This window comes from Rhinolophus sinicus, chromosome 3 (genome assembly GCF_057876585.1).
Source record: "Rhinolophus sinicus isolate RSI-liver-muscle chromosome 3, RSI-T2T, whole genome shotgun sequence".
NCBI lineage: Eukaryota > Metazoa > Chordata > Mammalia > Chiroptera > Rhinolophidae > Rhinolophus > Rhinolophus sinicus.
This window is the reverse complement of record NC_142503.1, coordinates 92,810,860-92,825,729: the sequence shown is the minus strand read 5'-3', so window position 1 is coordinate 92,825,729 and position 14,870 is coordinate 92,810,860. Positions and strand designations below refer to the sequence as shown.

Below are 14,870 nucleotides of genomic sequence, written 5' to 3'. Positions count from 1 at the left end.
TCTATTTCTGCAAAAAGGCAGGTGACATTTTTAAAAGGATTACATTGAATCTGTAGATCATTAGGGGAGTATTGCTATGTTAACAATATTAAATCTTCTGGCTCATGAACATGGGATATCTTTCCTTTATTTAGGTCTTCCTTCATTTCTTTCAACAATGTTTTATAATTTTAGTGTACAAGTCTTGCACATCTTTGGTTAAATCTATTCCTAAGTATTTAATTCTCTTTGAGTATTATAAATGGAAATTATACTTTTAATTTTATTTTTGGATTTTTCATGGCTAGTGTATAGAAATACAACTGAGTTTTACAATATCGATCTTGTATCCCACATGTCATCAACCAACAGAGATAGTTTTACCACTTCTTTGCCAATCTGGATACATTTTATTTCTTTGTCTTACCTTACTGCCCACTTTAAAACACCTGATAAAATCTTGAATAGAAGTGGTAAGAGCAGACATCCTTATTTTGTTCCTGATTTTAGGGGTACATTTTTCAGTCTTTCACTGTCAAGTGTGATGTTAGCTGTGAATTTTTTAAAGATGCCCTTTTCAGACTGAGAAATTTCTTAATTTCTCCTTCATTTTTGATGGTTGTACCAAATACAGAATTCTTGGCTGGCTGTTCTTTTTCTCCTTTCATCACTTATAATGTCATCCCACTGCCTTCTAGCCTCCATGTTTGCTTGTTTTTTAATGAGAAATCATCTGTTCATCTCATTGAGGAACCCCTGTTGCTGTCTCTTGTTGCTTTCTCTCTTTGTCTTTGTGATTATGATGTGTCTAGATGAAGATCTCTTTGAATTTGTCATACTTGGAGTTTGTTGAGTTTCTTGGATGTGTAGATGAATGCTTTTTCATCAAATTTGGCATGTTTTCGGCTACTACTTCTTCAAATATCTCAATTGACCTATCTTCAAGTTTGCTCATTCTTTTTTCTGCCTGTTCAAATCTGTTGTTGAGCCCCTCCAGCAATTTTTGTTTGTTTGTTTGAATTATTATACTTTTCAATTCCATAATTTTCTTTTTAGTTCCTTTTTATAATTTCTATCTATTGATTATCTCTATGTGAGATTCCATTTTCATACTTTCCTTTTATTCTTTAGATACGGTTTCCTTTAGTTCTTTGAACATATTTAAAATAGCTGATTTAAAGTATTTGTCTAGTAATTCCAGCTTCTGGGCTTCTTCAGGGACAATTTCTATTAATTGCTGCTTTTCCCCTGTGCATACGGGATCATAGTTTCTTGTTTCTTTGCATGTTTCATATTTTTTGTTGAAAACAGGACATGTGAAATAAGCTAATGTGGCAACTCTGGACATCAGATTCTGCCACCTCACAGGGTTTGCTGGTGGTGCTGCTTGTGGCAGTGGTTATTTGTTTAGTGACTTTCTTGAACTCATTCTGCCGAGGCTATATTCTATGTCATGATGACCACTGAAGTCTTGGATCGGTTAACTTAATGGTCAGCTAATGATTAGACAGAGATTTTCTTAACCTCCTGGAATCAATAAATCTCCCATTCTTTGCCAAGGGACTCTGTATGCGTGTCGGGGCATGCCTTCAACACTCAGCCAAGCAATTTATAACTCTGCCTCAACTTTCATGTCACACTTGAACAGAGCTTCAAGGTCAGTCAGAGGTGGCAGATTATTGCCTTCTCAAGTCTTTTCTGAACATGCCTACAGCCAACACCTGTGCATGGATTACAGGACGATGTCAGAGCTTTTATAAACCCCCTATGGACATCTTATTCCTCAGCCTTTCCTTTTAAGCTTTATGTTCTATAATTTACCCCAACTGTTATTCATTGCCTCAGGCAGCTGTGATATTAGAATATTCAACAAATATCCCCAGGGAGATGCTTTTAGCACTGGGACAGTTTAAGGTCAAAAAAGGAACACATTTTCCAAGGGCGGTCTTCGTGGGAACCACTGGCTAGGTTAGATAATGACTATTCTGCGTGATCTGGCTGCCAGCTCCCCAACTGCATCATCTCCCCCCTCTGCCTCACGCACTGTTCTCCAGCTCCTCTGCCATTCTTGCAGTTTCTTGGACAAGATTGTTCCTGCCTTGGGGTCCTTGCACACACTGTTTTCTCTGCCTGAAAACTATTTCCCATGATCTCTGCTTGGCTGGTTTTATCACTTCTCTAATATAACCTCCTTCTCACTCAACCCCCACTTCCAACACTCACTAGCCTCATTTTTTTCAATAGTACTTATCACATTCTAGCATCACATTGTGTACTTGCTACTGTCTGATTTCCCTACTGGAACCTAAGTTCTATGAAGATGGACTCTGATTTATATTGTTTCCCTAGGTCCTAAAAACAGTGCCTGGATCTGCTACTAAATACTTGCTTAAAAATGAAGTAGTCTCGGGGGTGGCCAGTTAGCTCAGTTGGTTAGAGTGTGGTGCTAATAACACCAAGGTTGCCGGTTCGATCCCTGCATGGGCTGTGACCTCCTTAAAAAACCAAAAAAAAAAAAATGAAGTAGTCTCTTATGATGGATTTATAGTCTGTCAGCTTACCTAAACTGGACTACGCTACCCAGAATTCCTTTCCTTGTGTAGCTCCAAATCAGCATGAGACACTTTACCTAAGAACCAGCAGGCAGCCATGAAGAAGCGGCTGTGCTCCCTTATGCCCAGGAAGTCAGTGCAAGGCACCAGGCACAGCTGCAGCTCACGCACATTGTCACTCATCTGCTGGGTCATCTGGTTGTTAGGGATCAGCAGCCAGGCCCCCAGCTTCTCCAGCTCTAGCTTCTCCAACTGCTGGGCAAGATGCATACTTAGCTCTGTGACAAAGAACACCAGTCCTCTGCATGATGTCCTCTTTATCAAAGTTGGAGGAATGGAGTCAGGAGAAATCGACACGGGTCCCAGTCCATTCTTATGGGTTCCAGCTCACCCTCTAAGGTTAGAGCTTTTTCTTGCTCCCCTCACGTCACATCCTTCTTTTCTTCCCAACTGCCTTCTTATGGACTTCAAGATCCACTACCAGACACAGAGACTTCCCATAGACAGGGTAACAGGCTCCCACAGCTGTGCAAGATCAAAACTTGATAAAAGATCCCTTATTACACATGATATATTTCCAAGTGGTTCTGCTTCACTGATTAAACCTACTGATACATCCCTTCTGTTCCTGTAACTTCAACCATTCTCTATTAGTTTATCCCCGTCTGTTTTTAAACTTCAAATATATATATATGTCCCTACTTGACTTCACACACACCTCCAACCATGGCCTCCTCCTCCCTTTTCCAAACTTCTTGAAAGACTTGTCTTCACAGACTTCCTCAACTCACAAATTCCTCTAGCTCTTAGTAGGTCAATAACAATCTCCATTTGCAAAATCCAAAGAATACTTTTTTTGTTTTTCAGTGCCCATCTAACTAGAGCTTGGTATTCCATAATATTTTCCGCAACTCACACTCTGATCTGCATGCAACTATTCCCTTGGCCTCCATAGCACAAGCTTTCCTGGTTTCCCTCCTTTCCTTCTTCATTTTCATTTCTTTGGTTGGCTTCTTCTCAACCTGTGTCTAAATGTTGGAGTCCTCAGGGCGGAAGAACACCCCCTCGGCCTTCTGCATTCTCTCCTTTGGTGGTCTCCTCCATCCCCATGCCTCCAATTACCTACCACCCAGACGCCAGCATAACTTCCATCTCTCTGACCTACCGATCTGCTTAGCAATGTCCACAGTGACCTCAGATTTAACAAGTCCCAAATCTACCCACAACAATTTCTGCAAATATGGTAACACCATCATGCTTTCCGTTGTGGCCAAAGCCAGAATCCTGAGAACAATCCTTGACTATGCTCCCTCTCAATCTAACCAATGACCAAAGTCCTGACAACTCAGTCTTTTAAATGTCTTTATCCACTTCTCTCTGTCTCTGTGGTCACCATCCTCTTCCTCCTACCTGACCCCTTGCCCTCCATCCCATTCTTCACAATGAGGCCTCCCTTTCATCCATCCGACTACCATTCAAATATTTATGGAGTCATGAGTATCTGCCAGAAGGATCCTTAAAAAGTGCATATGCAATCATGACATTCCTGTCTCACATCCTTGGAAGGTTTTCCATCGTCAAGATAAAACATAACACTCTCAAAGGGCCTCAAAGCCTTGTGCACCTGCCCTCTCTCTTCAGCCCCACCTTTTCTCTCCTTGGCTACTATACAGGCATGCCACACCCTTCCTGGAAGGAGCAGCGTCTTCTTCACCTTCTGGTCTTTGCACCTCTGTCTGGAATGTTCTTCTCAACCTCCTCTTCCAGCTTTCCTGTTCTTCCTTAAGATCTTGGCTTGAGCCTCCCTTCCTGCTGTCCCCAGACCAGGGTGGTTCCCTATTACTCCCCTCACAACACCCGCTCTTCTTTATGGCCGTATCATGCCTGTCATCACATGTTGAACATCCGTTCACCCACGAGACTCATGAAGGTGGAACCTGGTCCTGTCTTGTCCACCCACCATATGTGCCAGCAGGGCTGCTACAAGGCCTGCTCACAGCATGCAATTCATAAATGCCTGTTAAATTGAAAAGGTCTGAAAGCTATTTATGTAGGCCAACATCCTCATTTTACAAAACAAACAAACAAACAAAAACCCAAACAAATAACATTTGTAGCCCAGAGGGTTATTCCTATTTCCCAGGAGACCGGTTTTAGTTGTTTACGCAGGTCTTTCACCTTGGAACACTTAGGGAGACACTGAATGATAGATATGTCTACACACACACACACACACACTCCAAGATATACCTGCTACAAAACTCATAAATAGCAACCAACTATTCTGACCATGTCCCCACCTCCTCCTTGGGGATCATCACTAGACACCAGACACAATATACCAGACATCGATGCGACTGTGTCCCCAGATTGCTGCCCTAGAGGGATTTTGCTGCTAATCCATTCCCGCTCCGCTGGCCAGGCAAGGGCATAGTAAGATGGCATGGGTCATTCTATTCAAGGACTTTGGGAGTGAGGCTGGAGGATTTAAATTAGCTCCAAGAGGCAAACATCAATATTCATCATTGACCGGAGATTTATGGGGGATGTCGGAGGGGCTGAGGCCCTTGGATCGGGGCACTGCAGAGGATCCACGCACGCACCAAATGGGTTTTTTTTCAAACCAAATGAGCTATAAAGGTCCCTTTGGACCCAAACGGCTGTTTCTGCGAGGTTCCTGGGCAGGGATAGATCTGGGCAAAAGAGTGAGGAAGATGGTTTTGGTAGCTATGAATAAGCTGGAGCAAGGGCGGCCAGCCAGGAAGCAAAGACTTTCCCTCAGGCTTGTGGGAAAGATGCACAGGACAGCAGAGTGGGTGCGTGTGCGTATGTGTGATGCACCTGAGGAAAGCTGCAGGGGAAAGAGGAAAACCAGCTTGGAGGAAGAAATGAGACCACTGGGGGCCTCTACTCTTGTGGCATGGAAAAGAGTGACATCTTAGGGTTCTGAGCCTCTCAAAGGGCAGCTTGTGGCCGTCAGGAGGTCATGGGTACCTGCGTATGCCTCCCTCCCCCTCCCCATCCTTACCATCTGGTGATGTGGAAAACTGAGCACCTGCTCCCCATTTGCTAAAAAGTCTGTTCTGGTCTCTGAAGTTCATCAAGGAGGAACTAGAAACAAATGACCATCTTCACAGCACGTGACAGTTTACAAAATGCTTTTATGTCTATTATTCCATAATGGGGCAGTGTAGCTGGGTCAAATCCCAGTTCTGCAGCCAACTAGTTATGTGAACTAGAACAAACTATACTTCTCTGACCCTCAGTTTCCTCCTCACTCAGTTAGGGTTAGAGATCAGCTCTAACGGGCTCATGGGTTGGTGATTAAATGAGGCCCAGCCCAGCGTCTCACACCGGGAGGCCCCGCCCAGCGTCCCACCCTGGGAGGCACCCTGTACTGTTGCTGATAATCACTGTTGTTGCTTAGCCTTCGTAACAACTCTGCAACTAGGTGTTATCCCCATATTCCATTTGAGGAAACTGCGGCACAGAGAGGTTAAGTGACTCACTGGGAGTCTCACAGCTCCCAGTCACTGCAACGCCACTCTTTCCAGTGACCATGATCACATTACTGCTACAAAGGTTCCGAAGAGATTTATGGGACATGAGTGCAGGGCAGAGTTAAAGGTGGCCACATGTTTCCAGGGGCCACCAGGCTGGAGCCAGATGACAGGCCCAAAGCTGGCTTCCCAATACTGGCTGTGCCCTCCCAACAGGGGTGCTGCCCTGGGACCCCCTCCACCCCTACCACACAGGGGACAGAGCTGACTCTCAGTGTGGACAGGACAGAATGGCCACAGTTGCCCTGGCACCTGGAGGCAGGACTCGTCTCTGGGCTGATGGGAGCTCGGAATCGGGCTTGGAGGGCACAGACCCCAGCGGGCTGGCTCTGTGCTTTCGGGTCTGGGCTGCTGCAGTTGCAAACTCCAGCTTCCCTTAGCCCTGCCCCTCCCAGCTGCTGCTCTCCTTTCCTGTAAGCATGCTTTCTCCTAGAAGTTTCCCCTACCATCTGCTCTGAACCCTCATGTCTGCTTGCAGCCTTCTTCACCCGCTCAAGTTGCCGGTGCAGTTGCCATAGCTCATTACCAAATTTAAAGACCTCATCTCAGGATTCAGCACTCCTCCCGGAAGCTCTGCTCTCCCACACCTCGTCTGTCTCAATTCTCCTCCATTCCCCCAGCCCCTCATGAGCGCCTTTGCACCTACACAGCCCTCAAATGGGGGTGTTCCCCAGAGACCTGCTCTCGGTCCTGTCCACTGGTCACCCCCCAAATCCTCATTCCCGCCATCACCTCTCCTCTTGGCTCCAGCCTATTTCTCTTTCTCTTTTCCTTTAATTTCAATCGTCCAGAAAAGTAAAGAAAACTAGAATGACACCAATGTACTCACTACCCAGCATTACAGAATCTTAACTTCGGCAGAGTTGAAAACTCCTTGCACACCCTTCAACTCCATTCTGTTCCCTCACTCCCCAGACGTTACCACTCTCCTGAATTTGGCCTTTATCATTCTCCTGCATGTTTTTGTTTGTGTGTTTGTTTAACATTTACTCATATGTGTGTATCCAAACCCACAGATGGTGTTTTTTCATGTTTTCAAATTGGGTATAAATGGTACCATTTCTGCTACTTGCTCTTTTCCCCTTAGGTCCTAACCAGAAGCTGAACTCCCACTTGCTTTTTTATTGTGTCCAACATTTCTAGTTCTGCAGAGCTATCCATGTTGACAGAATGTAAACCACTGATGGGTGTCTCACTGTACCAATTTATTTGGCTATCTTCACGTTGGTAGACACTTAGGTTATTTCCAACTTTTTACAATTCCAAACAGGTTATTCAGTGTTTCAGTGAATAGTCTAGTTTATACGTCCTTCTGCACATGTGCCTACAAGTGAAATTGCTGGGTTCAGGGTATGCATATTTTAAACTCTATTTCCACACGGATCTCCACAGTAGTGAAAATTACACTCTGAGCAGCAGGAAAGGAGAGCCCAGTATTTATGTTCTCAGACGTCTAGGCTTTGTCAGTCTAATGTGTGTGAACCGGTCTTTCACATATTTGTTGGTTATTCGCATTTTCTGTTCTATGAAATGCCTCCTTCTGTCTTTGCCCACTTTTCCATGGGGTTACCTGTGTCCCAGTGGAATAGACTTGTATTGGTTCTTTATATATTCGGATTAGTCATTCTTTGTCAGTTTCCTGCATCACAAATGTCTGGATCCGCCTGGGGTCTGTCTTTTTATTTACAGGGTCATCTTTTGTTGACAACGTTGACAATTTTGTTGATATTGCCCTTTATTTTTGTGCTTTTGGTGTTGTGTTTAAGAATTTCTTTTCCCTACTCTAAGATCATGAAGATTTTCCCTCATCTTTTCCTCTAAAAGTTTTAAAAGTTTTTGGTTTTCAGTCAGGTCTTTAATACACTTGGAATTTATTTTCAGTTAAGGTATAAGGTAAGATTCTAATTTTATTTTATTTTTTCCCTATGGAAAACCAGTTGCTTCAACATCATTTACTGAAGAATCCATCTCAGTTTGGATTCCCACAGAAGCAGACTCCAGAGACAAGGGTTCAAGAGCAAATCATTTATTTGGGAGGGGCCCCACTTTCAGCCCTGGAAGTGGGTCAGAAAGGTGTGATGGGAATTTCTCTGACTATCCCATAAGCACTTCTATGCATCTGAAAGGACATTTGTTCTCTTTATCTAGCATTCCAAAGGTTTTCGGGTTATCTGGTCCACTTTGATGCTGTAACCAAAAGTCTCCAGTGGCCCCAGATCTATCCCCCAGGAGTCCAGCTGGCACCTCACCAGAAACAGAAGACAATTTTGCTCCCGCCACAGGACGGCTTTAAAATCTCAGATGACAAACACACAGTCTGGGCCCAGCACTCCTCAGCTTCATTTCCCCTGTGCCTTACTCCCTTCCCAACCCATATGCCCAAACTCTCGCTGTTTCCAGAACCCAGCTCTCTTTCATGCCTCTGGACCTTTCCAACATGATGTTTTCTTCACCGAATGTTTTCTCTTGCGCCCCCAGCTGTCAAACGTCTTCAAGTCACCACTCATGAGTCACCTCCTCTATAACTCACGAGTTATCCTCCCCACCCAAAAAGTGTCCTCACTTCCCTCCTGGTGCCCATAGCATCCCCCACACACCTCAGCAAGTACTCTCACGCTGACTGTTGATGAGTCTCTCCTCTCTGAAACTGTGGGTGTGGGGAGCAAAGCTGGGGTCTTCCCCACATCCTGGACTCCACACGGCGCCTGCCCTTGCTGCTGGTGCCCCACTGTGCGTGCTACAATCCTGGGGTGGTGTGTGTAAACCCACCAGGGTTGCCTTCCCATGAGGGGGACAGGTGCTCACAGAAATTTCTGTGGTCGGAAAGTGAGAGTCCCCCACCATATTACCAGAAGGCCGTCAGCCCCACAATGAGTGGCGAAGGCCGAGTAAACCCAGGGAATGTGCAGCCCACGATGCTACGTCTGCAGGACTGGGAGCAGAGGGGCTCTTGGCAGAGACCCTCAAGGAGTGAGTGGCTGGAAGTTGGCCAAGTGCAGCCCGCATGAGAGGAAACTGGGTTGAGGAGAGATCTGCTTGGCCGCCCCTCCGGATAAGGGCACCCCGGACACAAAGCTCCACCTGTCAGGCCCTCCACGCAAATCCTCTGCCCGGTTGTCCCAGGCCTGGCCCTGTGCCCACCGCCAGCAGCTGCTGCCCTCCCTCCCCTGGCAGCCTTTGGTCCTCTCCCGGGACAGCTGCACCACACCAGCAGGTGGGAGGTGGTTCATCATAAGCCTCCCAGCTCTGGCTCCTAATAGCAACCTTCAAATTGCTGGAGCCTCCCCAGGAGCCAGCAGCAGAGAGTGGCCCCATGGCACCTGGTGTCCCCGACTTGAGTGATAAGCAAAAGACTGGTGCTTTCAGCTGGCCAGTTGACCAGAGTCTCTCTTCAAGGCCCCCTGCATCCTCTCCGAGGTCCCTGGGCTCAGCTCCACACTGCAGCCATGCCCAGGACCCCTGCCCTCCCTCTGCAGAGCGCCTGGGCAGCCTGCAGGCAACCCAGACAGCAAGACAGGAAAGCAAACAAGCAGAGTGAATGCCTAAAGAGAAACACAAAGCACACTTTTATTTGTGCCTTATCATAAAAGCGATACCAACTCATTGTAGAAAATTATTTGTACATATACATGCAGGTATGTATAACTATATGTCTACATATACACGATGAATGTGTAATATAAATACAACTTGGGGCTGTGCCCTGGCACTTGGGGGCGGTTTCCCTGGAGAACAGTCAGTGACTTCATCTGCGTTTCCATGAGGAGCCGCGGCCACAAACCATGAGGACAAATAGACAGTGAGGTTGGCGACAAAACAAGCATTCAGGTATCCTGGGCCTGGCTGTCAGCAGAGAGATGTCAACTCAGTGAGTTGTGACAGGTGCATGGAGAGTGCCACCAAGAAACTTGAAGACAGCATTTCCTTTGCTATGCACACACGGAGGATGGTCTGGAACCCTGATGATTTTATTTGCTCTTGAATGTGAACTCCCTGGTGTGAAGGGTCCTTGACTTTGTGTCCTTGGTCCCTGGTGCAAAATAGGTGCTTAAGTGCTTCTGAATGCATTTTCTACATATTGCATTTCTCAGCATGCTCAGCGAAGAGTCAGATGCCCCAGCCCTAAGAAAAGCAGAAACCTTTACTAAATAATCCGATGGGAGAAGTGAGAGCCCAGCAGAAGCGTCGCCTCCACCTTCCGGATCATCTTTCCCACCAGGTGATGGAGTCGGGAATAATGCCCTCCCTGAGACAGGCTGGACAATTGCCGCAGCTAAGGACAGCATGTATTTTTGATTCTTTAATGTCCCACCACCCAAAGGTAATATTTTTATTTCCTTCTTTTTCCTATGCTTTCTTTTTATCCTTATTTTACCAATAAACAAAATATTTTAAAAAATAAAAACAAAACAGGTGGTTAGACCATATTCCAGATAAACTTTTAAATGTCATTTCCCACCAAAGTTTAACAATTTCACATTATTAAAAATGATATAAATATAATTTTACATGATTGCATTACATTCCATCCTATGATGTATTCACTCATTCATTCATTCATTCATCAACTATTTATTTTATGCCTACTGTGTGCCAGGCATTTTTCAAACACTGGCTGTATCAGAAATTACTCGTCCACCTTCTGTTGAATGCGTAGGTGGTTTATAACTTCCCACTATTAAGCTAACACTGTGATAAACATCTTGGTATGTAAGAGGGCTTTGTCTATGTCAAGTTATTTTCTTAGGATAGATTCTTAGAAGTTAAATTACTGGGCCAAACAGTAACAATATTTTTAAGATTCTTGACATATTGTGCCAAACTGCTTTCACAAAAGTCACACCAGTTTGTACTTTCTTTATCAAGAGTGCCATCCTGACATTATTCAATTTTGTCACTAGAAAAAAATGTATAAATATCTCATTGGATCAATTTGTATTTTTTTTAGTTACGTTTATGAATTTTTTTCTTCCTTTATGAGTCAGCTATTCACAGCCAGTTATCTATGGGAGTCTGTATCTTACAGGTTTGTATTAGTTCTCTAAATAGAGTAAGATATTTACTCTACCAATTTTTAAAACATATTATCTCTTTTTAAATAATATCTACGATTTTATCCTTGTATTATTTTTAATTTTTAATAAAGATCATCAAAATCATACATAAATATAGTTTAAAAAGCAAGTGGTAGCACTACCAAAAAAGTGAAAAGATAACCAACGGACGGGGAGAAAATATTTGCAAATCATGTATTTGATCAGAGTCTAGTACCCAGAATACATAAAGAGCTCTTACAACTCAGCAACAAAAAGAAAAACAATCCAATTAAAAAATAGGTAGGGGTGGCTGGATAGCTCAGTTGGTTAGAGTGTGAGCTCTGAACAACAGGGTTGCTGGATTGATTCCCACATGGGCCAGTGAGCTGCACCCTCCACATCTAGATTGAAGACAACGAGCTGCCGGTGGAGCAGCCGGATGGCTCAGTTGGTTAGAGCGTGAGCTCTCAACCCCGGTTCAATTCCCCCATGGGATGGTGGGCTGCACCCTCTGCAACTAAAGATTGAAAACGGCGACCGGACTTGGAACTGAGCTGCGCCCTCCACAACTGGATTGAAGGACAACGACTTGGAGCTGATGGGCCCTGGAGAAACACAGTGTCCCCCAATATTCCCCAATAAATTTTATATTAAAAAAATAGGTAAAGGACACAAACATTTATCTAAAGAAAATATACAAGCCCAATAAGCACATGGAAAGATACTCAACATCATTAGTTACTAGAGAAATGAAAATCAAAACCACAATGAAATACCACTTCATACCCACTAGGATAATAATTTAACAAAAAGAACAGAAAATAACAGGCGCTGGCAAGGATGTGGAGGAATTGGAACCCTTGTACATTGCTGGTGGGAATGTAAAATGGTACAGCCACAGTGGAAAACAGTTTGGTAATTCCTCAAAGTGAAACACAGAATTACCATAGGACCCAGCAATTCCACCCCTAGGTGTTCCCCAAAAGAACTGAAAACAGGTGTTCTACAAACACGTGAACATGAATGTTCATAGCGTCATTCTTCCCAACAGCCAAAAAACGGAAGTAACCCACATGTTCTTCCATTCTTGAATGGATAAACAAAGGTGTCATGTCCATGCAGTGGAATATTATTCAGCCATAAAAAGGAATGAAATACTGTGATATGCTACAACATGGATGAACCTCAGAAACATCACACTAAGTGAAAGAAGCCAACACAAAAGGTCACATATTGTGTGATTCCATTCGTATAAAACTTCCAGAATAGGTAAATCCATAGAAAAGCAGGCTAGTGGTTGCCAGGAGCTGGGGAATGGGGGAAGGAGACAGAGGAATGGAGAGTGACTGCTTTATAGGTATGCGGTTCCCTTTGGCGGGGAAATGAAAACGTCCTGGAATTAGATAGAGGCAGTGGCTGCACAACATTGTGAATGTACTAAATGCCACTAAATTGTACACTTTAAAGTGATTAATGGTTAATTTTATGTTATGTGAATTTTACCTTAATAAAAAAATATATCAAGTAGTAAGGACAGCTTCCAATATGCAACCAGCAATCATTTGTTTCCCGTTCCACTCTCCTAACTCTACTTCCCAAAGGCAGTCTTGCTTTTTTACCTTCTAGTAGGTACTAATAAAGTTGCTATTTCTTACTAATATACTTACACTGTTATTTCTTCATTCACTAATTTTAAATATTCCTAATGACTCCCTATTAAGACAAATAAGATATAACTCCCTTAGCTATCCAACCACCTGTCCTTTCTCATCTTCTCAATGTGGTTATACAAATATTTCAGTTAAGTAATCAGTGTTTCCATTCTGACTGTATAAATGTCATTTGGCACAGAGACAAAGGGAAAACTATGATTACATTTTCCATTCTTGTTCAATTTTTTGTTTTTCTTGAAGTTATTTTTTCCTTTGTTATTTTACTTGCACAATTTTCTACATACATGTCCTGAACTTTTCCCAAGTACTCTATTGTGGAAGACATTCTGTGGGGTGCCATGTTTACAGAAGGCACCCCTCGGCACCCTTTGCTGCTCACCTGTACTGGATCCACTTTTCCCAAATATAATGCTTTCCTCTTCCTCTGTCTTCTGAAGTGCATTCTTTTGTTCTGCTTTCACACTTTCTTAGTCATTCGGCTGGGTATGAAATAATAGATTGAAAATCATTTTCCCCCAGAATGCTAAACCTAGCATCCAGTGCCAATCTTGAAAAGCTCAGTACCATCCAAGATTCATTCCTTTGCCTGATGCTTATTTTTTCTTTCTGGAAGCTTGTAGAATCTCCTCGTTAACCCTGGTGTTCTAAAATTTCATGATGCTGTTCCTTGGGGTGTCTTTTGTCATTTACTGTACTGGGCACTGGTGGTCTGCAGATGTGTTCTTTGTACAACTTCTTTAATTTCCTCACTTATGCTACTTCTATTTCTTTTTCTGGAATTCTAAACATTTTGATGTTGAATGTTCTGGATTGATTCCCCAGGTTGCGTATCTGTTCTCTGTACTTTTCAACTTGTCCTTTTGCTACTTTGTCAGGGTCTTGACTTCCTCTTCTATGACTTCATTTTCTAATGAAATTTTGAGTTCACTGCCCTTTTGAACTCCATGAAATAGTATTTGGAAGTTTTTGAAGTTTTCTCCTGAACTTGTATTGTCTTTGTTTCTTACAGGATCTTTTTCCTGATTGTTTATTTTATTTTGTCATGCAGAGGCTTGATACATCAGCTAATCCTTGGTTAGTTGTTTACATTAGTGGCAACGCTCTAAAAAGTTAATTGGAGGTTCAGTGGTGGAGCTCATCAACTGGCAAATTTCAGTTTTAGGAAGAATGGGGGGTGGGGGGATGGGGCCCAGCCCTCTCACTGGGCCTCCCAATCAGACTGTGGAGGGTTTTCTCTGAGGCCTTAGGTTTCTCCAGAGAAGCATCCTCTGATTGCCGCCTGGGAGGTGGATGTGCTTGGCACATCTGGATGGAGTGAAAGTTCCAGACTAACCCCCTTGTTTTCAGCACTGTGGTTCTCCACCCTCTGCCACACAGAGTTTTTGAGTTAGGAGCTAATCTGGGTCAGTTTCTCCAATTTGGTCCAGTTGCAGGATAAATGCCTGGCTGCTGGAATGGAGGAGTGTGAGGGTCCAGTTCTTACAGATTCATATCCTCTCCACCTAATTTCAGTCCTGCCTCCCCCCACCCCCAGCCCCACCAGGATGCCTCCAAGCTCAAGCTCACCTGGGCCCAGCAGAGTATATTTGCTCACCTCCTGTCAGCATCTCTTCAATTCTTTCCAAAATCTGTGGCAATATCTCCTTTGATAACCACTCCTCTCCCATTCATTGTCCCTTGTGGGTCTTTATCAGTCTGATTTATTTATTATTGTAGCAAATCTAGGAAGATGAAGATGGGTAGCCAATTTGCTACTTTAGCTGAACTCCTTTCTTGTGCTTGGACATATGAAGCCTGTTAAGGGTTGCATTATGTCCCCCAAAAAAGATACGTTGAAGTCCCAAACCCTGGCCCTTCAGAATGTGACCTTATTTGGAAACAGGGTTCTTGCAGATGAAATTGAGATGAAGTCATCCTGGAGTGGGGTAAGCCCCTTAATCCAATATGACTGGTGTCCTTATAAGAAGAGAGAGACAGAGACACACAAGGAGAACCCCATGTGAAGACGGAGACAGAGGTTGGAATGATGTGCCGACAAGCCAAGAAACACCAAAGATTGCCAGCAAACAC

At 43.9% G+C, this 14,870-nt stretch overlaps 1 protein-coding gene and 1 long non-coding RNA gene across 5 annotated transcripts in view; both read right to left on the bottom strand.

The window, feature by feature from the left end:
• HIP1 (huntingtin interacting protein 1) overlaps positions 1-14,870 on the bottom strand; it is a 143,005-nt gene that overhangs the window by 101,975 nt on the left and 26,160 nt on the right. The window lies entirely within an intron of this gene.
• LOC141570653 (uncharacterized) lies at positions 9,635-14,360 on the bottom strand. The gene is made up of 2 exons (XR_012494920.1): positions 13,180-14,360; positions 9,635-10,213 (listed from the first exon to the last, which is right to left on the bottom strand). It is a non-coding gene; the product is annotated as an uncharacterized LOC141570653 (long non-coding RNA).